The sequence below is a fragment of the Phycodurus eques genome, chromosome 12 (assembly GCF_024500275.1).
Source record: "Phycodurus eques isolate BA_2022a chromosome 12, UOR_Pequ_1.1, whole genome shotgun sequence".
Taxonomy (NCBI): domain Eukaryota; kingdom Metazoa; phylum Chordata; class Actinopteri; order Syngnathiformes; family Syngnathidae; genus Phycodurus; species Phycodurus eques.
Window position 1 is genome coordinate 2533135 of NC_084536.1, and position 22954 is coordinate 2556088.

At 45.2% G+C, this 22954-nt stretch overlaps 2 protein-coding genes across 5 annotated transcripts in view; both read left to right on the forward strand.

The window, feature by feature from the left end:
• si:dkey-100n23.5 overlaps positions 1–9657 on the forward strand; it is a 101591-nt gene extending 91934 nt beyond the window's left edge. Inside the window, exons 13-14 of the transcript XR_009769609.1 lie at positions 6655–6790; positions 9126–9657. The gene's annotated coding sequence lies outside the window, so the exon portion shown is untranslated. The remainder of the gene's footprint in view (positions 1–6654; positions 6791–9125) is intronic.
• Positions 9658–10018: 361 nt separating this feature from the next.
• The window catches only part of bcor (BCL6 corepressor), a 45422-nt gene continuing 32486 nt past the window's right edge, over positions 10019–22954 (forward strand). For all 4 annotated transcript variants that reach the window (XM_061692852.1, XM_061692856.1, XM_061692855.1 and 1 more), the window contains exon 1: positions 10019–10721. The gene's annotated coding sequence lies outside the window, so the exon portion shown is untranslated. The remainder of the gene's footprint in view (positions 10722–22954) is intronic.

Below are 22954 nucleotides of genomic sequence, written 5' to 3' on the forward strand. Positions count from 1 at the left end.
GTTGCTCTTTTTTTTTTTTTTTTTTTTTTTTTTTTACGAGGCGCGCACCTGAATCCGCGCACGGAGGACACATGTGGCGGGAGGTGGAGGGACGGCGGACTTTCAAGCAAATTCCTGCTCGCCGCGCTCCGACTCAAAGAGACACGTGCGGGCTTTTTCAAAACCGCCGCCGTCGCTCAGGGTCATAAAGAGCGCAGCTGTTGATGCGTTTCTGTCCAGCTCTCGGCAAAGGTGTTTTTTCTTTCTTTCTGTTTTGCGGAAGAAAGCCACAGTCGTAGAATGCACTTTTCCAGTGAGTATTCCCTTAGTGCTTGAACCAGGACCAGGAGGGCAAAACAGGAAACCTTTCTTGAATATGTTGGAATCTCCTTGGATTTTTCTCTTTTTATTGGATGTTTTCATTTTTTCACTTCTACCTTGAAATTTCTTGGTTTCGAACCCTTGTAAACCGACCACATTTGCAAAAAGCAGAGCTTCTAACTTGGGAGCCAGATTCTGCACACAACGGCGGTCGGTGACTTCCACGCCCCCCGCAAGAAGGGTGATAACGACCCCATACAGGGCGCCCCCATTCACCCTTCCCTAGAGACTCTTGTATCGGGGTTCATCTTTCGAAGGGGTTCATCTTACGAAAGGTCATTCCAACTGGAGATTGACCGGCCTCCCAACTTGCAACATTCGACACAACCCGCAACAGCGAGCTTGTGACCTCAACTTGGAGTTCAAACAGAATGAAACCAAACGGGTGAGGATCACAGCTTAGTCGCCAAGAACTCAAAAGAGACAGTTTGTTGGCTTGTCTTTGCAGTCCGTGGCACAGGGGGGCACCTTTCTAAGGGTTTTTCCTAATGGACTCCTTCCAATTGAAGGTCAACAGGCCTCCCAGTTGGCAAATGTTGACACCAACTGCCACTGAAGGAGACGCTTGTGACTTCAACTTGGAGTTCAAACTGAATCAAAATGTCTGCAATGGCTAAGGATCTTTGGCTTGGTGGCCAAAAACTCCAAAGTTGTCTTGTGTCTGTCCCTCGTAAAGAGACGACCTATCCAAGGTGTCCTCAACCAGACCCCCAACTTGCAACATTTGGAAACACGGAAAGGGGGAGGAGCATGGTTCGGTGGCCAAAAGCTCCAAACAGAAAGACTAGTTGGCATGTGACTGAAGACACGTATCCGATGTGCCCTTGCAAATAGACTTCTTCCAACTGAAGGTCAACTAGCCTCCCAACTTGCGATGTTTGACAACACCTCCTCGGAAAGAAAGGCGAGAGACCTCAACATGTAATTCTAATGGAATTAAACTTGCAAGGCACGAGGATCACTGAAATAGTAACCAAGAACTCAAAAGAAACATACTTGTTGCATGTGTCTGGAGACTCTCGCACGAGGGTCACCTATCTAAGTGGTTCTTCCAACTGGTCCCCTTCCAACTAAAGGTCAACAGGCTTGCAAATAATGACAACATCTGCGACCGAAGGAGAGGCTTTTGACCTCAACATGGATCGCTAGCAAAGTATCTCAAGTAAAAAAGGAAAAAAGAAAACGGCCCACGATGCCACAGGGATTGGATCATTGGCTTGGTGGTAAAGTACTCCAAAGAGCCAGACTTGTTGGCCATTTCCGCAGTCCCTTGCACAGGGTCTCCTACCTAAGGGGTCCTTGCAACTGGACCCAATTGAACTGAAGCTCAACATTTTTTTTTTTTTTTTTTTTTACCAACTTGTACCTGATGACAATGTGAAGGAGACGCTAGACCTCAACCTGGAATTCAAACAAAGTCGCTTGCCGGAACACTAGTGACGAGGCAGGGGTCGTCCGAGGCACACCGAGCAATGCGGCCGACCGTGATCAAACCGTCGCACAGCGTGCAGGTTTCTGCGCCTCGTTTTTTGAGTGCCTGACCATCAGTCACTGGTTTTGTTGCGATTTGAAATGTTCTATGTGTGCAAGGTTCAATCGCCAGGTGTGTGGGGATAAGTCACCAGCTGTGGTTTCCCCCCCCCCCCCCCCCCCCCCCCCCCCAATTTTCCTGTTCAGCCGCGTTGCTCAGTGCGTAGTGGCCCTAAGACCCAAAGGGGTCCTTAATCCTGAGTCTAACTTCTGACACAACATGCTGCAAAGTGAGAGTTTAGTATAGTATCGTACCCTCAACCCAACGTGTAACCTGACTGTGGCAACATAACGGGTGAGCTTCATGGACAACGTGGACCGGATCGCGCATACAACCCTAAGGATCCAGGCTTGTTGCTTTGGTTCCAACCATAATGATAGCACACGCATCTAAAGTGACAGCAGAGGCCCGTGACATATTAACACTGAGGACTGGCATGTGTTAAAAAAAAATACAGTAAATGGCAAAAAAAAGTCAGTGTGAAGGAAGCAAGGAAGAGGTCCAACATGGCTGAGTGTGAAGACACCTTGCCAAGGGGTGAAGATGGTGCCAAACTTGAAAATGTTGGCAGAACCACATCAAGTGCTGCTTTGCCTTCAGTTCATAATAATAATAACAATAACAAACATTTCCAAGACAACAAGAAACTCTTACCTTTCTTGCAATCTTGGACTTTTACAGCATTTTTTGTAAGGATGCAAAAACTCACACTTTCACCATTGGTACACAAAAAAAGAATGACCCTGTTAAACAACACTTTATCCGCACTAAATTAGCATTTTACAACCCAAAATGGAGCCCTTTTTTAAAATGGCCTCCAGGGTTTCTAAATTAAAAAATCCCGACCTTGTGTTTTGCAGTGGACTTGCAACGGCAACCTTGTTGTCTGCGTGGCTACACTGTAGATGACTTGTTTGTGCAGACGCTGCTCACCAGCCATGACTGTAAATGTCACACTGCGTGACTATTCTTCCTGCCTGTGACGACAATTAATGAGCAAACGTGAGGGAAAAGAAAAAAAAGACGCTAAGTGTTTCAAGGCGGAGTGAGATTTTTTTCTCTGGAAAAAAAGAAATGTCATTTTCACACGTGATTTGCATTTTCAGGCTCAGTCTCCTGAGAGCAGATCCTTAGACCGACAAACGTATGTCTGTCTCCAAATTTGTTTTGTTTTAGGTTTTTTTTTTTCCATCTGAAAAACAAACATCATTGTCCAAGGGTATTCGAAATATGATTTTGGCTGAGACGCGAGATGACATACCCTTGCGCCACGATGCTAGGTGGCTATGCATTAGCATTACTACTCTACGACAACATCACATGACATTTCTTATCAGAAACGTTACGGTTTGACACATTTGAAATTGTTGAAATGACTAAAAACACATTACTTATGTTTAACAGCGAAATCAACGCCTGTCCACTTTCCACCAAAATATTGGAATATTTTTCTGCCTTGGAATATGGCTAGCCGTGGGCTAGCGATTAGCATGCCTGAGTCACAGTCAAGAGGTTTGCACGTTCTCCCTGTGCTTGGGCGGGTTTTCCCCAGGGACTCCAGCTTCCTGCCGCATTCCAAAAAACATGCACGTTGGGTTCATTGAAGACTGTTTCGGTCACGTGTGAATGCTTGTTTGTCTACATGTGCCCTTTGATTCGAGCCCTCTCGCCCAAAGTCAGCTAGGCGAGGCCCCAGCTCACCCGCGACCCTAATGAGGACAAGCGCGATAGAAAATGGACTAAGTATAACTTAATCCATTTTCTATAGCGCTTCTGAAAGAAAAAAAATAACCGAAAAGAAGCCCGTAATCCAATTATCGTGCATTCTTATCACCAACTAGTGGCCTGGAATAGACATTGCAGAGCTTTCAGTTGCTTTTGCAGTTCCGTGTGAATCTTAAAAATGCAAAGCATAACCATGTAGAATTTGTAAATTTCATTTGAGGCTCATTTATGCCCATTGAAGCGTAGAGCTCCTGAATTTGTACCCAGCTAAAGTGACATCGCCAACTACTGGCGTGGCATGCACATTGCAGCCTTTTCAGTTGCTTTTACACATCTGTGTGAACGGCATTGATGTTGTCTGATGTCTCTGTGAAATCTCAGTCGGACATAACCGTGCCGTTGCTCAGGCGTTTCGTAGAAGTTGCACCGTTGTGTGCACGCTAACTAACCTTCTCGTCTCAAAGACCTTCCTCCTGTCCTCCCGCAATGCTCACATACAAAAAGAAAAAAAAACTCCCGTTGGAGTTGAGCTTTGCTGTTTTTTTTCTCCTTCCCTTTTTTGTTCTCGCACACGTGAGAGCCGTGCTCACTGCCTGCCGCAACTCCCACTTTCAACAGCTGTGGTCGAAAAGCAGCCAGAGCCTCCGTTTGCCAAGTCTTCCTCCTTTCCGACTCCTACTCTGCTCCCGACTGCCTGCGTGTCTTCGTGACCGTCTTCCTGCCTGCCCGTCTGTCTCTCCGCTCCACCAACACGCAGGCACATCATGCGCACACACCTCAGGCTTCAGCCTCCTCCTCCTCCTTCACTTGACATGGGAGCCTTAACAGATGTGCCCCAGCCTTGAGCGGACGCCCCCCGCCGCCACCCCCACCCCCCACCACCACCACAACACACACACACACACACACACACACACCTCTCTCTTCCTCCACCCCCACTTCCATCTCCGCTGGCTCATGCTTCACAGATCTGCCGGCTTGGAAAAAAAGTGGCACTTTTTTTAGATATGTGAAAATGCAAAGTTACTAATATAATGCACGCATTGCTATAAAATCGACACATGCTGTGCATAAGCTAATGAAAACAAACACAACAGATATTATACAAACTGGGCCTTTTGACCCTGCATTTGGAAAGTTACCATTCAAGTAATGGTAACTTTAGTAATGGTAACACCCAACAGCCTTGCTCAAGGGCACCTCAGTTGGAATGCAATGCTTTTATTGTCATTGTACAAATACAACAAAACACTGCCCTTAAGGCGCAATAAAACAACAAATAACCTTTGTAAACAATGAATAAAAACCACTACAGTCGTGAGTGTGAATGTCAGTCCAGGTAATCAAACCTGTGGCCTTTTAGGTCAGAGGCCATATTGTTAACCACGAGACCACCGCAGCCCCAATTAGTCTGATGAGCAACACAAACAAAAAAGCCCACTTTAGTAACTTAAACTCATGCTTCTATACACGTCAACCTTGAGTGCCTTCAATGTCAGTCAAGGGGAATCGAACCCTCTCATGTTTCAGGTCGCCCTAATTTTGCCCCCTATTCAACTGCGCTGCATGGCTCACCACAGCTCTGCTCACAGACAACGCTTTTCCACTGGCAAAAGCAGGTACTAATTCTAGTGGCTGGGCTATCGGGGTTCCAAGCGTGGTGGCTCATTGGTCGAGCTGCGACATTTGAGGATACAAGACTTGGAAGGACAAAAATAAACACACACGCTGTGTCTCTAAAAGATTATCCTGTGGTGAAGGGTGTGTTAAGGGTTATATTTCCTCCCCAAGCTGCTCTGAAAACGGTGGAGTTGAATAGAATAGAACTTTATTTTCACTGTCACAGGAACAATGAAAATCAGTTAGGCATCTCTCAATTTGCAGCACTGAGGTAAAAAGAAAGAAAGGTAAGTACACAATTATCAAAAGAAACTTATCTACGGAAAAATCTATCACATTTGGGAGATTGACCATACGACTGTATGTGTAACCCACAAAAAATATGTTTACTAAACCTATGTATGTAATTTAGATGATATTCTCACATTCCGCCACAACGTTAGCGCATATAGCTAATACATAGTCAAGGCCATTGACGGTTTGCATTAATTTCCACATTGAGACCCATCCTGTAAACACGCTGACGAACAAAGCAATCTCCCGGGATGAAATACGGCATAAAAGTCATATAAAACAACGATTAACTGATTCATATCAATGTCTAATGAGTTGCTTGCCTGTTGGGACAAAGGAGTGTAGATATATGTTGAAGTCAGGAGCCGTTTTCGCCGAGTAATCTCCTCATGTGAGCTCCGGTAAGCAAAGCCTCTGCTCGCTAAGAGGCTAGGCCCCTAAGCTATCATGTATATAATAAGTTGTTTTTGCGAAACTGTGTCTCGGTAGAGAATTTATATAAAACCAGTCGAGATTATACACGTGTATAACACCACTGTGGTAGGTTGTGTCAATGTATATCGTGTTCAAATGAGTAGATGATGTTGCTAAATAGTAATTAGCACGATGCTAACACAACTCGGGAGTGGCGAACCGCTACGCTAGCACACACGTCTTAATGTATTACTGCAGGTACATTGTGGGCGCTATTTGTGAAGCTAGCTAAGCTAACGTGATGTTATTTGACATGCTCGTTACTTCATTTTGGTTTTAAAAAACACTCTTGATTTCAATAAGCGTTACAGTAAATAGAGTTTGAAGGAATTTAAAAAAAAATAAAGCATTGTAGGAGTTATTTTAATTGTTACAATATAGAATGTGAAATGTGAATTTATGACCAACAGTACAGAGTTGTTATGTTTAAACAATAATGTGTGTACCAAATCATTTCATAACAATTTACATATTTTATAGCTTGTTATACTGTACATGATAAAAGATACTTTGACTAATGGAGTAAGTTGATATGCAATTATTTGATGAATAGAATAGGTTGATAGTGATGATATTTTCTACACTGTGTGTGTGTGTGTCAAATTTTTTTTTTCTTGGATTACAACTGAATTTGTATTCTGAACCTTGAGGGATCAGTGGCAAGCCGAGCCCAGGAAACGACAGTGGACGGGACCGGACGGCGGTGTGGCCAGCCGTGGCATCTGCCTTGAGGACGTCGGACTTAAGATAAGAAAAAACTACCCAGTGTGCACACGTACACTCCAAGTAAGGGACTCGATACTTCATCATTTTTATTTTGTATCAAAAGTTAATTCATTCATCCGTTCCGCTTATCATCACGCGGGTCGCGGGGCGTGCTGGAGCCTATCTCGGCTATCTTCGGGCGAGAGCCGGGGTACACCCTGAACTGGTCGCCAGCCAATCGCAGGGCACGTATAACCAACCAACCATTCACACTCACATTCACACCTACGGGCAATTTAGAGTCTTCAATTAACCTACCACGCATGTTTTTGGGATGTGGGAGGAAACCGGAGTACCCGGAGAAAACCCACGCAGGGCACGGGGAGAACATGCAAACTCCATACAGGCGGCGGCAGGATTTGAACCCCGGTCCTCAGAACTGTTAGGCAGATGTGCTCACCAGTCCGCCACCGTGCCGCTTTTATCAAACGTTGAATATTAATATAATAATATTTAAATATTGAAGTTTCCTTTTCATATATTGTTTATTCATTGCTAAGTGGTCTTCTGGCAATACAGTTCTGATGTTCAATTTAATGTGACTCTCTTCTTGTGAGTCATATTGACAATGATAGGTATTGAGCTCTCCGAACCAAGCTGTGTCGTTAGCTTTTGGTTTTGAGAGCCAGTAGGGGCGCTACATGTAGTTATGCGATTACTTTCATATGAGTAATGCACGTTTTTACAGATAGTATTGCACGGTTCTTGTTCATTATATTGCACTTGCGTGTAAAAAGGAGGGGTGGATAGTTATTGGTACTTACTGTTGGGGTTGGGGGCAGATGCATTTCACAGCTTGCTGGTTGAAGCTGTTTTTGTTGCGATCACAAATCCTTACAGAATGTGTGGGGTCAACACCGAGGTCCGCCGACTACGGACTCGGTGATTGCGAGGTGAAGCGGAATGAAAGCCAACGAGGAAGCGACCTTAAGCTCGCGCCTGTCGCATCATGTTGTCTCGCACAGGTCAGTCTCGGTACTACAGCAGACATCTGCTTTCGGGGATTCAACTCACGATTGTCGATCCCGATATCTATTGATGTGTGTGGTGTGCTGTGATTATTAGGGGCCGTTGGGGACATACTGTAATTCAGGAGTTACAACTGAAATGCTTTCATACACAATACTGATTTTTTTATTATTATTATTTTTTTAATGCTTAGACACAACCAAAATTCTTTCGCACACCATACTGAATTCAAAGATGAATTGAATTTAAAATCGGTATATGTGTACCCGGTTTAAGAGCTGATCTATTGCTTTTTACATGACCAAACATCATTATTTTTCGCCTGGATAAACTGAGGAGGATGGTGGGCTGTGTTGTGGGGGCACAGAGTTGGACAATCCAACATCTGTGGCAGCAAGGAGGACACCAAACAAGCTTCTGTCCATCATGGACAATCCACCGCATCCACAGCACAGCACTATCTCCAGGCAGAGGAGCGGCTGCATTGACAAGCTGCTGTCGCTGCGCTGCTCCACTGACAGTCGGAGGAAATCCTTCCTCCCCCATGCCATGCGGCTTTTTAATTCCACCCCGGGAGGGGAAAATCTCAAATATGTACTGTCAACGTCCTGCACACGAATTACCATTCACCTGATTCCAGGCCTTCAGACTGCACTGGAATTCTGACTTTTATTTCTGTATTTGAAAAAAATAAGTTTATAGGTAGTCACTGATGGTGTAGTGGTACACTCCCCTGACTTTGGTGCAGGCAGCGTGCGATCAGTTTCCACTCAGTGACGGTGTGAATGTCAGTGCGAATGGTTGTCCGTGTCAAAATGTGCCCAGCGACTGGCTGGCGACCAGTTCAGCGTGCAGTCCGCCTTTCGCCCAAACTCAGCTGGGATAGGCTCTAGCGCCCCGTGACCCTAACTGGGATAACCGGTGTTGAAAATGGATGGATGAAGGTAATAGGCCATCGCTTGGTTGAATATTTTATATATTTATTTTTTCCTTTGTGTGGCAAGCCAAAATTTGAGTTATGAGCGAGCTTCAGATACGCTGCCGCTTGAGTGAAGTTGGAAAGAAAAGGAGTGCAACAGTCGCCGATGCAATTTCAGCCATTTATTGAACCAGACAAACAGTTAAACCACATAAAAATGTCAAATGAGAACAGGAGCAAAGAGCAACGTTTAGCTAAAACTTAACGTCCACACGCTCACTCAAAGACTAACCGGCCATGTTCCTGATGTCGCTCACTTGGCCATAGAACAAAAAAGGCGGCCGTAGATGAAAAAAAAAACGATTTATATTCGGTGGTGTGTACAAATTGGACTGTTTCTAACATTTTGCCTTCAGCCCCTCCCCCCCACACACACACCCAGTGATTTTTTTTTTTTTTTTGTTTAAGGGAGAAAATGTCATATCAGCACAACCTTCTTCCCCTTTTGATGACTGGCAAACCTTTGCAACCCACAAGAATATTTACTTGCTACACCACTGCTAACATATATCACCTTCTTTTTCTTTTCATCCTTTTATGGTATTTCTCATTTTCTTCATTTTCTTGCTGGTGTTTGACAACAATCCCACAGAGGAGATTCCCGGCATGTCATTGCATCATTTGCGGGTTTCCATTTGTGTTGTTCACACGGACTAATATCGGTGGTCTCTTCGGGGCCCTTACTCGCCAGCAACATCTCGCTAGGGGCCCTTTGTGGGGGATTCCCGATACCTCGTCGTTGCTATGGGACGACATCGGCCATCTATCGGGGCCCCGGGAAATTGCCTGGGTTGCATGCAACAACAAAAAACAAAAACAACAATTTGAGACCTATGAGTTATATTTATTCTGTGACCAAACATGTAACTCAATGTATTGATATTTCAAATCTTTATTCCCTGTATTGAAATGTATGCCATTAATCCGTTTCAACCCTCGAAAAAACACCATTTTTAAATTGATTTTATTTGTAGTTTTTTTTTTTTAAGTACTGAATTGTATAAAATATAATCATTAAAAAAAAGAGTGTCAAAACTAAACAACAACTGTCGTGTTTTGTGTGGTGTGCTAACGTGAGATTCTACGTGGCTTCTCGCCCCAATGACACCAACTTGAATGCTGTGCCGCTAAACGCTTCGCCGAGTGCTGTTTTCCCACTTTTCCGCGGAGCTCGCGTGTGTGCGATTTTGTGTGCGCGCGTCAGCGCCTCTGATGTGTGTGCGTGTGTGTGCGCTCGGAGGCTTATGCTAATTGCGGTCTCCCGACTGGCCTTCTGGGTAGAGTCTGCGCGAGTGGGAGTGGAGCGAGTCGCTCGGTCTCGACAGCATTTACCCCCCCACTCCTCGAACGTACGCACGGCTCCGTGCGAGGCTCCGTCCGACCGGGCTGCTCGTGTTTCACGCCACACGCTTCTTTTTTTTTTCTTTTTCTTTTTTTTCTTCTTCTCCGTCTTTTGTCGGCTGCTTCCTCTTCTTCGGCGGCGTGCTGAAGAGTGGAACCGGGCGAACGCGAGGCGGAACCACGACCGGACCGGAGCCAGCCCCTCCTCCGCCGGCTAGCTCGAGCCCAGCCGGCCCATCGGGCAGACGACACGACGGACGGACGGACTCCGCGCGGCCGGCCGCCAGTCCGCCATGGAGTGACGGAGACGAGAGCCGAGTAGGACGGCGTGCTCCGCTCGAAGCTAACATGGCGCTGCCGCCGACGCCGCCGCGAGTTTCGTCCGAGCTGAGTTGATTTTTCCTCGGACGTCGCCACCTGTATGTCCTCGGTGGACCCACCGGTGCTTTCGCGGACACTTCAAGCAAGCTCGACGGGATTTAAAACACAATTAAATCGCCGCCCAGAGCGAACTAAAAACTGCACTTTTCTTAAAGGATGACTTTCCTCTAGTTTTCTTTTATTTCAAACGGATAACCGGATCGGCACTTTTTTTTTAACTTGGCAAAAAGAGGACAAAAAAAAACGGCACAAGTTGGCTGGAAGTGACGCCGAATTACCCAGGTGAGACGAACTCCAAATTTGTACTTTTTATCAGCTTTTAATTATTGTGGAATATTGTGCGTATTTTTTAATTTTTTTTGGAAGCAAGTCACACTAAAGGGACCGCGTGATAGCTCCGAAAAGCGCAAGAAGTGTGCCTCGGTCGGTGATGGTGGTGGTGCGCGCACGCACACATTGAGAGCGGACCGGACCACTTCTAAGAATAGCGCATAGGGTGGTCTTTGTGTGTTTTCGGCGGGGCAGTGGCATGTGCTTGATAAATAACACACGCACACACAAGCGAGTTGGTCCGGCCGTGAGCTTGGCCCCCACCCCCCCCGCGGCTGCCTGTCAAGCGGACCCCGGGCGCGAGTGCAAGGCAGTCCGCCACGGTGAATAAATTCAGCGTTTTCACACTCTGTGTCGTGTGACCGACCGACCGAGTGAGTGTGTGTGCGCGTGCGTAGGGGGTGCTGTGTACGTGCGCGCACACGAAGCCCCTGCCGCTAAAAAACAAGGTTACGGAAGCCAGCCTCGCCCTGCCGAAAAGGTTCAGTTGGAGGGCATCCCCGCAGTGTGTGCGTGTGTGTCCTTTCGCGTGTGTGCGGCTGCGTCACCTGAACGCGCGCGTGTGTATGCGTGTGTGTTTTGTTTGGACAGAGTGGACGTTGATCGGCGGCTTTCGTCAGCCTCGAAGCTGTTAGGGAAATGTGCGTGCGTGCGCGCGTGCGTGTGGCATTGTGTACACGACACACACATGCATGGATCAAGGTCTCGCAGGTGTGTTCTTTGTGACTTTGGGCCCCCCCCCCCCCCAAATAAACACCACCTATTTTTGTCGCTTAATCTCCGCTGAGCTCTCAGCCACTTTCACCCCCAGCTTCCATTGTTGTATTATTAATCGCAGGTTTTATTTTGGCTTTGCACGCAAGGCGGGCACCGCAGAACTAGTTGTTCTTCCGAGTTGAACTCCAATCAACAACCCCCCCACGTCATGTCGTCACCCCGCGGCTTCTGTCCCGGAGCCACCCGGGCACTAATTAGGGGGACGCTCTCTCAGGACGATCGATGCACCTCGTATTGGCTGGCTCCAGCTCATTAACGAGCTTAGTGAGAGAGGCGGCGTAAGAGCTGGCGCTTCAGCTGCCCCCCCCCCCCCCACGCCCCCCCTTTACGTAGGCAGCCAATCCACGTCGGACGGGCGAGGGCTGTAAATGCACGCGTCGTCTGCTGCAGGCACCAGGGCAGGTTTGAGAGCGCCGGGGGCCTCGTGTTGGGACCTCTGCTTTTTATGAGAGGGAGGATTAAGTGATCGAGGCACGGCGGTGGTAGGAGGTGGAGGAGGCGTCAGGGGGCTTTGACACATGAATAAAAGGTTAAATGTGCTTAAAGCAAACCTTGACATCGCGAGGGGAAGATTGTAAAAAGCAAGGCGAGCCTACTTTTTAATGCAAGAATCCAACAAAGATTTGGTAACAGGAAAGAGATGATAGAAACTGGAAGGAAGTTACGATTTATTCCAGAAGTGCTCTGATAAACTGATAAATGAACCGCGTAACATGGTAGGCATGAAATATATGAAATGGTCAATAGTTCATCAGTATGCCGCGATAACACTTCAGGTCGTTAGTTGTATCATTGTTACCGTTTTGAGTGTTTGCAAGTCCGGTGCATAATCAAATGTTTTTAGCCAACCACACAACAAACAGAAGAAGAAGAAGTGAGCCCAACGGACAAATAGTCAGTTGCATATGCATTATGGTACTCTGCAGTTTGTTTTACTCCAACAAAACATGGCACAACACAAAGGAGCCGAACTAAACATTTGAGACAAACTTGACTGAAGGCTAGCGGTACAGTAGTGCGAAGTTAGCTCATTTCTTAACAAATGAATACAATGAACAGACTAGGCTTTACACGATCAGGATTTGTGGGGCTGATCAGCGACTTAAAAAAAACGATCACCGATCCGATCACAAGATGGAGGAATGTGTCTATTTAAATGACCTGTTCATTTACTGTATATACCTGTGTACTTAATTGCTCAAAAAATTATATTTACAACTGGCATAGTGACACAGAACAAATGATAAATGGTCTTCTATGAGATGGCAGGAAGTCCATACAGTAATTAATGTCACCACTTTTTGTGACATTTTTGTTTGTTGGTGTTCCATGAGATTTTTCAATTGTAAAATATGCTCCTAGGCGCCATAAAGGTTGGAAATCACTGCTCTCGTCAGATCGTGTATTCTAATCAGTCAGGTCAAACTAACTTTACATGACAGAAATAACAGATGCTACTTTATTTTTAATTAAATGACTTCACCCACACCGAAACTTTAGAGCATGATTCGACAGAACGGCGGCATGTTTACGTCCAACCGTTCGTGGTACCACTAGCTTGCTAGGCTACATAACATTTTATTGCCTGCTTGTGAGCCGTATCGTATTCAAAGTACGTGAACATACCTCAAGCAAGCCTTAAACCAACGTCCTCTTCTGTCCTGAGCACCGGTGACCACCAACACACGTTTTTTCCCCATTTTGTCCTTATGATACCGTCGGCGCGCTCCACTCTTGTTGTCGTCAACCCGGGAACGAGTGTATCCGGACCTTACGTGTTGTCTGTCTCAGACTTGTCTGTTCCACACTGCCGACATGTTTTTTTAATAACTTTATTGGCCGTCAGCTATTTCCAATGCTACGTCAAAAGATGCGTCGAGGATAAAAATAAACTAGCTTTTGGATTCAAATATGCTGTGCACGATGGCGACGCAGAGTAAATGTCTTTTGCGCAGTTGATCAATGACATAATTGATCGGCTCGGCGAATTATGACATTAAAGCCGATCAGCATAAAATGCTAAATATCGGCCGATACCGATCAGCCCGATAAAATCTGTGTGTCTAGAACAGACACTCAACAATTTGGAAACTTTTGCACTTTCCTAAATTTTCTTCAAGGGGGATACAAGTTACATCTCAAATTGAGACTAAAGATTTAATTTGCTTTCTCTCAAATGTTCACTTTTTCACAAGTCCACTTGAGAGAGAGAGAATATAACATTTCTGGAAACAGACGGATTCACATTTTGTAACTGTCACAACAGGATAATTAGATCTGACATGGTAGCTATGCACTTTCACCAAACAAACTAAAAGTCTCGCTTGACATTTGACCTGTGGTGCGTCATTGTAATGGGAGCTTTCTGATGTAACAATTCAACTAAAATTAAAGATTTGTCATTTTTCTGGATTATGTACATTTTATTTTATTTTTTTAGTTAAATCTCAAATCGACACTTGAGATTTGGTTTGTTTTACGCAAGCATTTTTCCTCTTTGCTTAATTCACCCAGGAACCAATTAGAAATTAGCGTCAGAAATTGGCACATTCACAAATTTGTTACAAAATCACTTGGCTTCTCTTCATGACTGGACACTCTGATAAAGATTTAAGGACCTTCACTGAGATTTTTTTTATGCCAGCTTGAGTTAAAGTTACCATCATGCTAATATTCTTGCAAACTCCTCTCTACATTATGACCAAATATTTTGATGCAGTTGATACTATAACCTTTATCCCTGTGGTTAATGTGGGTTAGCCTTATATATATATATATATATATATATATATATATATATATATATATATATATATATATATATATATATATATATATATATATATATATATAAGCCCCACCCTCCCTCACCTGATAAAGGGTTAACCGCACTTTAACGGCGGGTGTAGTTTGGCAAGGTTAATGTTGCCTGTTACCCCGGTGAATTCTGGTGCAGGCGGTAAATCGATATTGTGAAATAGCATCCGCGCTAATCTCTTTCGGGTTGGGGGAAGCACGCCATTGTTTAAGATTGCGCTCACTTCCTGCTTGTGCCACAAATAAACCGCACACGCAAAGATGAATGCGCGAGATTACACACCTGTCTGCTCTGAATCCAGCCGCTCGGCTGCATTCAACGCGTTTATTTTCATGTGCGGCGGCGTGCTCCCTCAAAGTTTTTGTACCAGTTGGCCTGCTGCTGCCGATGACTCTAACGCAGGCTGCCATCTTGCTCAGCGTTCTTGGTTTGGCCTCGCGGTGTTGCTAGCCAAAATACATACAAGCATAGGTCATCTGCAGCTACCAAAATAATCCGCTGTCAAATGTCATCCCGTCTGTTCTCTCCAATACCCCAACAAACTCTCAGGCCGAGCCTGCTCACCGGGAATGTTTTTTTGGTCATTGGACCGAGCGTAGACGCGCAAACCCAAATACTTGGCATTTTGCGTGCTGCTTATTTATAGTGCGACTGTCATTTTCCACTGAGCGGCCAGTGTGGGGGCTGATGTGTTTTCCAGGTGTTGGAACAAGGGGGGGGGGGGCGTATTGACTCGGCGTCATGTCACATGACCTCACATTTCCTCCGTCACGCCGTGTTAGGCCTGGTACGCACTAAGGATTTTTCAAATTTTAAAAGATTTATGTGACAGGCCCCATACATGAAGATAAAAAAAAATCAGGCATTTAACAGTTTTGGTGGTATCGTGTGTGTGGTTTGCTTTGATAATCTCAACACAGAACAGCGCACACACAAAAAGATTCTGTTTTGTTGCCAGGCTCAAAATCTCATGTGATCTCACCTTAGCGAAGACGGGCAGACACCTCTGGATCTGCACCGATGTTACCCGAGTAATTCCTAAAGTTGCTGGAAGTGGGACCGTTATAAAATGGCAACGTCGTCAATTGCTTTGGAAAATACTTCTTGCCGTCTGGGGAAACCAGTTTTATACAAAAAAATGACATTGGGTAAGACCTGTTTGTTTGTTTTCGCATTCTAATTCCTCAGTAAGGTCGCTTCTTTGATTGGCCACGTTCCGTTTCACGTCACAATTCACACATGAAGATTGTCGATCTTGAACCGCTTCGAACCCTATTATGGGGACAAATCCTGTCTTGACAGACCTCAGACCTAAGGATAATCTTATTGGATAATCGTGTAAAACATAAAATAGTCTGGCGTATGACGTCCTTGGTCAGGAAGGGGCAAAATCAGCACAAAAACAGCCCAATTGTCTTTGTGTATATAGGGTCTTGTCAAAGAGTGCATGTGTGCTTTCCAGGTGATTCACGCCCTCCCCCTCGCAGCTAAAGTAGCTTCATTATGCACTAATTCAATTAGCACAACTGACTTCTATTAATTGTAAAAATGCAATCACACGTCTGTGCCTTATCTTTCCACATTAATTCCAATGAGCATATTTTCACTCGGCTGAGGGGGCCCACACACTGGGAATGTTTGTATTTTTATGTAAATCCGACAATAGTTTGTGTTTTTCAAAAGAGACGTGTCAAGTGAATATGCGGTTTCATCGTGTCGCCGTTTAGCGACAACCGTGGCCCCCCCACCCTTTAAAGCAATTAACCTTCTGTTTGTCCGCTTTTCTAATCTGGAATCAATAAGGGCCACGCACGGAATAGCTCTCCCTGATTGAGCACATCAATAAAAGCACACGGGCGCTTTGGCAGCGTGCCGCAAGGAAGGCGGGGGAGGGGAAGGGGGGGGTGGGAAATTAATAAAATCCGAAAAGGACAGTGTTGTGTTTCATGTTTCTCGTCGGAGAAGCGGGCTCTTTTTTTCCGTTGTCACGCCTGGATGGAAGACAACAGGCTCGCTGCTGCCGAGGCGGCCTGCGTGTGAACAAAAGCCGAGGAGAGATCGGTTTTCCAGGCGCCGCTGCGCAGCTCCCGGAGGAGACGTCACGGTTTGATTGAAGCTATGCTCCGTGCCGGCCTCCCGGGACCTCGCCATGAAACGGGAGAGCGGAGGCCCTCCCCCTCCTTCCTTCCCTCCCTCCCTTCCTCACCCGCTCTTTTCTCGCCTCGCTCCACAAAGCTTTTTGTTTCGACGCGGTCTGGAGCGCTCGGAGCGCTTCCCCGCAGAGATGTGACGGACGCCGCTGATCCAAACCCCCCCCCCGAGCAAGACCATTGCGGCCCCCCGAGATCCAGACGGGCATCTCACGTGATTGCGCGTGTTCTGTGGTCCGTGCTCGCACGCACTTCGTTCTGAGACGTTTTCTCTTTACGAGATCACATAGCGTAATCACGCGCGCTAATCTTAAGTGTCCTTGCTGTGGATGGGCGGACCATTGATTGGACGTGCCGCCGAGCCTCACGGTCCCTTGGCAGGCTCGTCCTGGTTGGGCCGAGTTTTAATTTTAGCAGCAGGAGCCTCGGGCTACATCCATATTCCTGACGTAATCCTGCCTGCGCACGACGGAGTGTTGGCCACCAGCCCGCAGTCTGCGCACAGCAGGAATGTGTATCGCCTCGTTGAATATTTCCACCTGACTTGGCTGGCGTGCAAAGCTCCCACCGACTTAACAGTGTGAGCTTTCTTTCCACCACGCAGTATGGTTCGGTTCAGTTCGACACTTTTGTTTTCAGAAATACCGAGCTAACTTTGATCTGTACTGTACAAATTCCAACTCCCCACCGCATGAGTATGGCTGCAATTGGAAAGAAAACAATTTCTTGTAGAGTTCGTACACTATGGTATATATAAATTTAACATGTACAAAGTAGCGCAACAAACATTTAACTGCTTTTACTACTACACCCTTTAAAGTTGTGGCTCTTTGGGCCATTTTAAAGGAGACAGTTTAAAAAAAAAAAAACTGCCTGACAAACGGTTCACGGTGTACCCCACCTCGCCCAAAGTCGGCTGGGATAGGCTCCAGCGCACCCGTGACCCTAGTGAGGATAAGCGGTTCGGAAAATGCATGGATGGATGAAAACTGATAAAAATCAAAGTGTTGCAGATTTCACTGCTTGTTAACATGATAATGGTATTTTGGAAGCAAATAGGAACTTTGTTTTGGAACTTTGTCACCAGCTACTGGCCTGGCATTTAACTCATTCACTGCAGGCCTTCCCACTTAACATGGATATTTGACTTCTAAAGCCGTCAATGGCAGTGAATGTGTTACTATACGGAACATACAAAATTATAAGGCAGGGTATGAACATATGAGAATGTACTATTGGCCAGCTATTTGCTGGCTATAGCATTATTAGCCACTATGGTGTACAGTGAAGGTGTCAGTTGAGGCTACCTGCAGGTGTGCTAAGAATGTCTTTTGCTGACTGTATTTTGTTACCCTTTGTTTAGTAAAGCAATTGAAAGAGCACCACCGTCTGTTTCCATCATCCCTCTCGCTATACCACCCGTTATGGACTGCAGTTCCTTTTAATTTGCAGTGGTAGGCTATATTCAATTAGCAGCAATGATTACTTTACCGTAGCCATGCAGTTGAGTGACTGCACTGTACAATTAAAAAAAATATATATATCTGCAGTTCAATGAACCGCAGTATCGCGAGGGATGAGAGTGGAACCTCGATAGAATGGACTAATAGGGGCTGAGGGTCGTCCGATATAGCCAATTGTCCGTTACATTGAAGCATTTTATTGAAATTCTTTTTTAGCCCATATGCACCCACATTACTGTACAGTGCAAGATTATTGTTTCGTAGGCTTTTTTTCATGGCCTAAAACACCCAATACAGTACAAAGTTATTGTAAATAAATATAAAAAAGCTTAAATGTTTGAAAACTTCACATTTTATCTAAACTTAACACGCGAGTGTGCTTGGTCATGGTGACATTGTTGATGTACAGTACTCATCATAGGCAAGTCGCTTTCATGCGCCGCAGGGAATTAGTGAACTTCCTAGTTCCAAATCCGGTCCCAAAGGCTAACGGCTTGACAAAAAAAAAAAAAAAAAAAAACTGTTACAAAAACAGCATGTTCCGGACTCCAAGGACTTTTGTGTTCCTCAGTGTACGCCGCAGCCATGCTGGTCTCGCTCTCTGCCAGCACTCTACGCACAATTGACAGAACCGTCATGACATGGCTGCCAAGTCAATGGCCCTCATTCAACATGGCCGCCCCGTAGGCACATCTTTTGGAATTGGATCTAGTCATATTGTATGTCTGTGACCCGGAAATACGTCAGTCCCATTCTCTGCCTGCATTGCGACACAGCGTCTGTAAACAACAGCGGCCAATTCTGGAAGTAACGGACTTTGTCAGCGACGTTTTGAAGTGACCAATGGAAACTATTTTTGGACACAATACTCTGTACCGTTTTATTAGATATCAGTTATTATCGGGGTCTGTTTGGTTCCACTGTATATACCGTAGGTTCTGTGACTTTTGTTTGGTGTGCTGTGCGATTTTTGGAACGTAAAATGGGTATATTTGCTCATTACAGGTTGGCAAACACTGCTCTAACGCCATAGATGCTACTGAACAGTGCGATATGTCTCTGAACGTTGCCTCATATGTCACTCAGCACATGCCAGCCCCCATCCCCCATAGGCTGGGTGACGTCATAGGTGTGAAGGCTTCACTAAAATTCATCGAGCTTAATTTACCTTTATAGGCTACTAATAATTAAAGCATTAAACAAAAGCATTCATCCTGTAGGGGGCGGAGTAATCTCTAGATGGTGGGTGGGGGTGGGGGGGTTGCACTTTAATTAAGACCATCCAGCATGAAAGCAGCGCCAGTGTATTCGAATCAAAGTCAAGAAAGCTCCGGTAAAATGCTGGCCGACTCTTGCCTAGCGCATCCCCATTACAATCGGGCCCTTTGGTGACATAAAGAGCCATTTATTTCCCATTTGGCCCGCGATGAATAGAGCCGGTTCAGCGACCGCCGCCCAGGCCCCAGTGTCAGCATGGGAGGGAAGGGGAGTGCAGGGAGGGGGCGGCGGAATCACAATGTCGCCGTTGTTGACGGCAGAGAAGAGGCGAGGGAGGGGGGTGGGCCCGTGTGGCGGTGCTGAACCATGCAGCGACTTGAATGCATCTGTGCAGCAGGCCTGGAGGACGCAGGGGCCCCTTGTTTACAGCGTGCTCGCTAATAATGTGACAGCTGAGGAGGCGCTGCCGGCTCCCTTTCGGCTCTGCGCGGATCTGTCTCGCTTCCAGACTTGTGTTTTTTTTTTTTTTTTTTTCCCTCCTTTCTTTTAATATATACAGCGGAGGCTCGAATGTGAAACAGCCCAAAAGTGGTACAATTTCGTGAAAAATATGCCTCAAAAGTCAAACAGAGCATTGCGTTCAGACCAGCGTCGTGCGTGACAGCAGCTAATAAAACAACATTCACCTCAGTGAGCATGTAAAAGTGGGGTTAACGTTAGTTTTCCTTTTTCTTTGACTTTTTTTTCCTCACCTTGTGATGATGATGATAACCATAGAAACCTCAAAATTGGAATCTCTACTTGATAATAAAGTTCAATAAATATGAATCACATTTGCAATTACCAATCAGATGCTAATGTAAAATAGCATACCTCCGAAAGTGTCATGCTAATTACTACCATGAAAATGACTGGAGGAGCTTGCCAGTAAACTGTTTCCTGTTCTCTTTTTGTTGTGTGTCAAACAGGTGTCTTTGGTGGGTTAAGTATTTCGGTTTTATTTAGCAAAATTGTTTTGAAATTAGAACAACTTGGAATTCAATCACTGTCTGGTAACGATTCTGCTGTACAGTGAACCCCGTTTATCCTGGGAGATACATTTCAGACCCCTCGTCATTTGGTGAAAATAAACGATTTCTCGAAACCAAATTAAAACATTTTTAATAGATTTATCCCTCCCTCATTCAGAGCTGCCAAAAGTTTTGGAACGTCTGTTTTTTTTCATCATAGATAAAGATATCTATTAATAATTTTTAATGATTAATAGTTAATCATAGATAAAGATATCCTTGATGGTGGAACGTCGAAATCGCATATACTGCGACTTTGGTTTAGGCTGCAACTGCGTCTGCCATTACAATGTTGGTGAAATAAAAACATTAAAAGGACAAATATTGAAGCCATAATTTAATTACGATTATGACTTCCAAAGAAATGTTCTCGACAAAATTTTGAAAATATGTAAATTCAGACAAATTCTTCTGGAAGGGAATTTTTATAGGTAGGCAGCTCTGCTCATTGAATCTCAATTGTTGTCCCATTGGGAACTGCATTTTTCTGTTGTTGCTACGTCGAGACCCACTGTTACTGAAGTTAGGAACAATAAAGAACATATATTGTTCAAAAATAGCCTTTGAAACCTATGAATATATTTTTAAACATTACTTATGCTTACGTTTTTAAGTGCCTTTTGGACCACCATAAGAAACAGTATGAACATACATTACTGCATTTACAACATTTTATCTTTATATTTTAAATCCGTACAACATTAGCCTTCTTTTTAAGAAATGAAAGCAGCAGACCTAGGCAACTTTCACAGTTTTGACCGTTTGAATTATTCTACACATTTTTTACAACCTGTCTGCGACCCACCTAAAATCGCTCTGCGACACTCTTTTGGGTCCCGCCCCACCAGTTGAGGATCACTGCTTTAGTCACACTTGAACATAATTTTTAGTCTTCCTTTAGTGCCTGTTCTCATTCTCACTTGCAAAGTTATCCAAATAAGATAAGTTGTTTAAGTTTAGTCTAAAACAAACTTGAAACAAAATACATTTTGTATAGCTAAACACCAAAATGTTCAGCCGAACCATATATTGTTGTTGAATGAAAGTCCGCTAGGGTGATGCTAACATATAATGTGAAACGCCATAGATTGTAAAACAGAAATGACCATACTATATATCCATTCATCCATTTTCCGTACAGCTTCTCCTCACGCGGGTCGCGGGCGTGCTGGAACCTATCCCAGCTATCTTTGGGCGAGAGACGGGGTACACCTTGAACTGCTTGCCAGCCAATGTATATCCATCCATCCATTTTCTGAGCCGCTTCTCCTCACTAGGGTCGCGGGCGTGCTGGAGCCTATGCCAGCTGTCATCGGGCAGGAGGCGGGGTACACCCTGAACTGGTTGCCGGCCAATCGCAGGGCACATACAAACAAACAACCATTCGCACTCACATTCACACCTGCGGGCAATTTAGAGTCTTCAATTAACCTCGCATGCATGTTTTCGGGATGTGGGAGGAAACCGGAGTGCCCGGAGAAAACCCACGCAGGGCACGGGGAGAACATGCAAACTCCACACAGGCGGGGTCGGGGATTGAACCCGGGTCCTCAGAACTGTGAGGCTGACGCTCTAACCAGTCGTCCACCGTGCTGCCGCCAATGTATATGTTTACGGTAATTATAAACATTCAAACACTTTAACACATATGGAGCAGCAACTCATATACAACCCCAATTCCAATGAAGTTGGGACGTTGTGTTAAACATACATAAAAACATTACAATGATTTGCAAATCATGTTCGACCTATATTTAATTGAATAAACTAAAAAGACAAGATATTTAATGTTCAAACTGATAAACTCTCTTGTTTTTAGCAAATAATCATTAACTTAAAATTTGATGGCTGCAACACGTTCCAAAACAGCTGGGACAGGTGGCAAAAAAGACTGAGAAAGGTGAGGAATGCTCATCAAACAAGTGTTTGGAACATCCCACAGATGAACAGGCTCATTGAGAACAGGTGGGTGCCATGATTGGGTAGAAAAGGAGCTTCCCTGAATTGCTCAGTCATTCACAAGCAAAAAAGGGGCGAGGTTCGCCTCCTTGTGAACAAGTGCGTGAGAAAATAGTCCAACAGTTGAAGGACAATGTTCCTCAACGTACAATTGAAAGGAATTTAGGGATTTCATCATCTACGGTCCATAATATCATCAAAAGGTTCAGAGAATCTGTAGACATCACTGCATGTAAGCGGCTAGGCCGAAAACCAACATTGAATGTTCGTGACCTTCGATCCCTCAGGTGGCACTGCATCAAACACCGACAACGATGTGTAAAGGATATCCCCACGTGGGATCAGGGACACTTCAGAAAACCAATGTCAGTAAATAAAGTTCGCCGCTACAGCCGTAAGTGCAACTTGAAACTCTACTATGCAAAGCAAAAGCCACATATCAACAACACCCAGAAACGCCGCCGGCTTCTCTGAGCCCGAGCTCATCTAAGATGGACTGATGAAAAGTGGAAAAGTGTTCTGTGGTCCGACAAGTACACATTTAAAATTGTTTTTGGATATTGTGGACATCCTGTCCTCCGGGCCAAAGAGGAAACGAACCATCCGGACTGTTATAGGCGCAAAGTTCAAAAGCCAGCATCTGTGACGGTATGGGGCTGTGTTAGTGCCAATGGCATGCGTCACTTACACATCTGTGAAGGCACCATTAATGCTGAAAGGTACATACAGG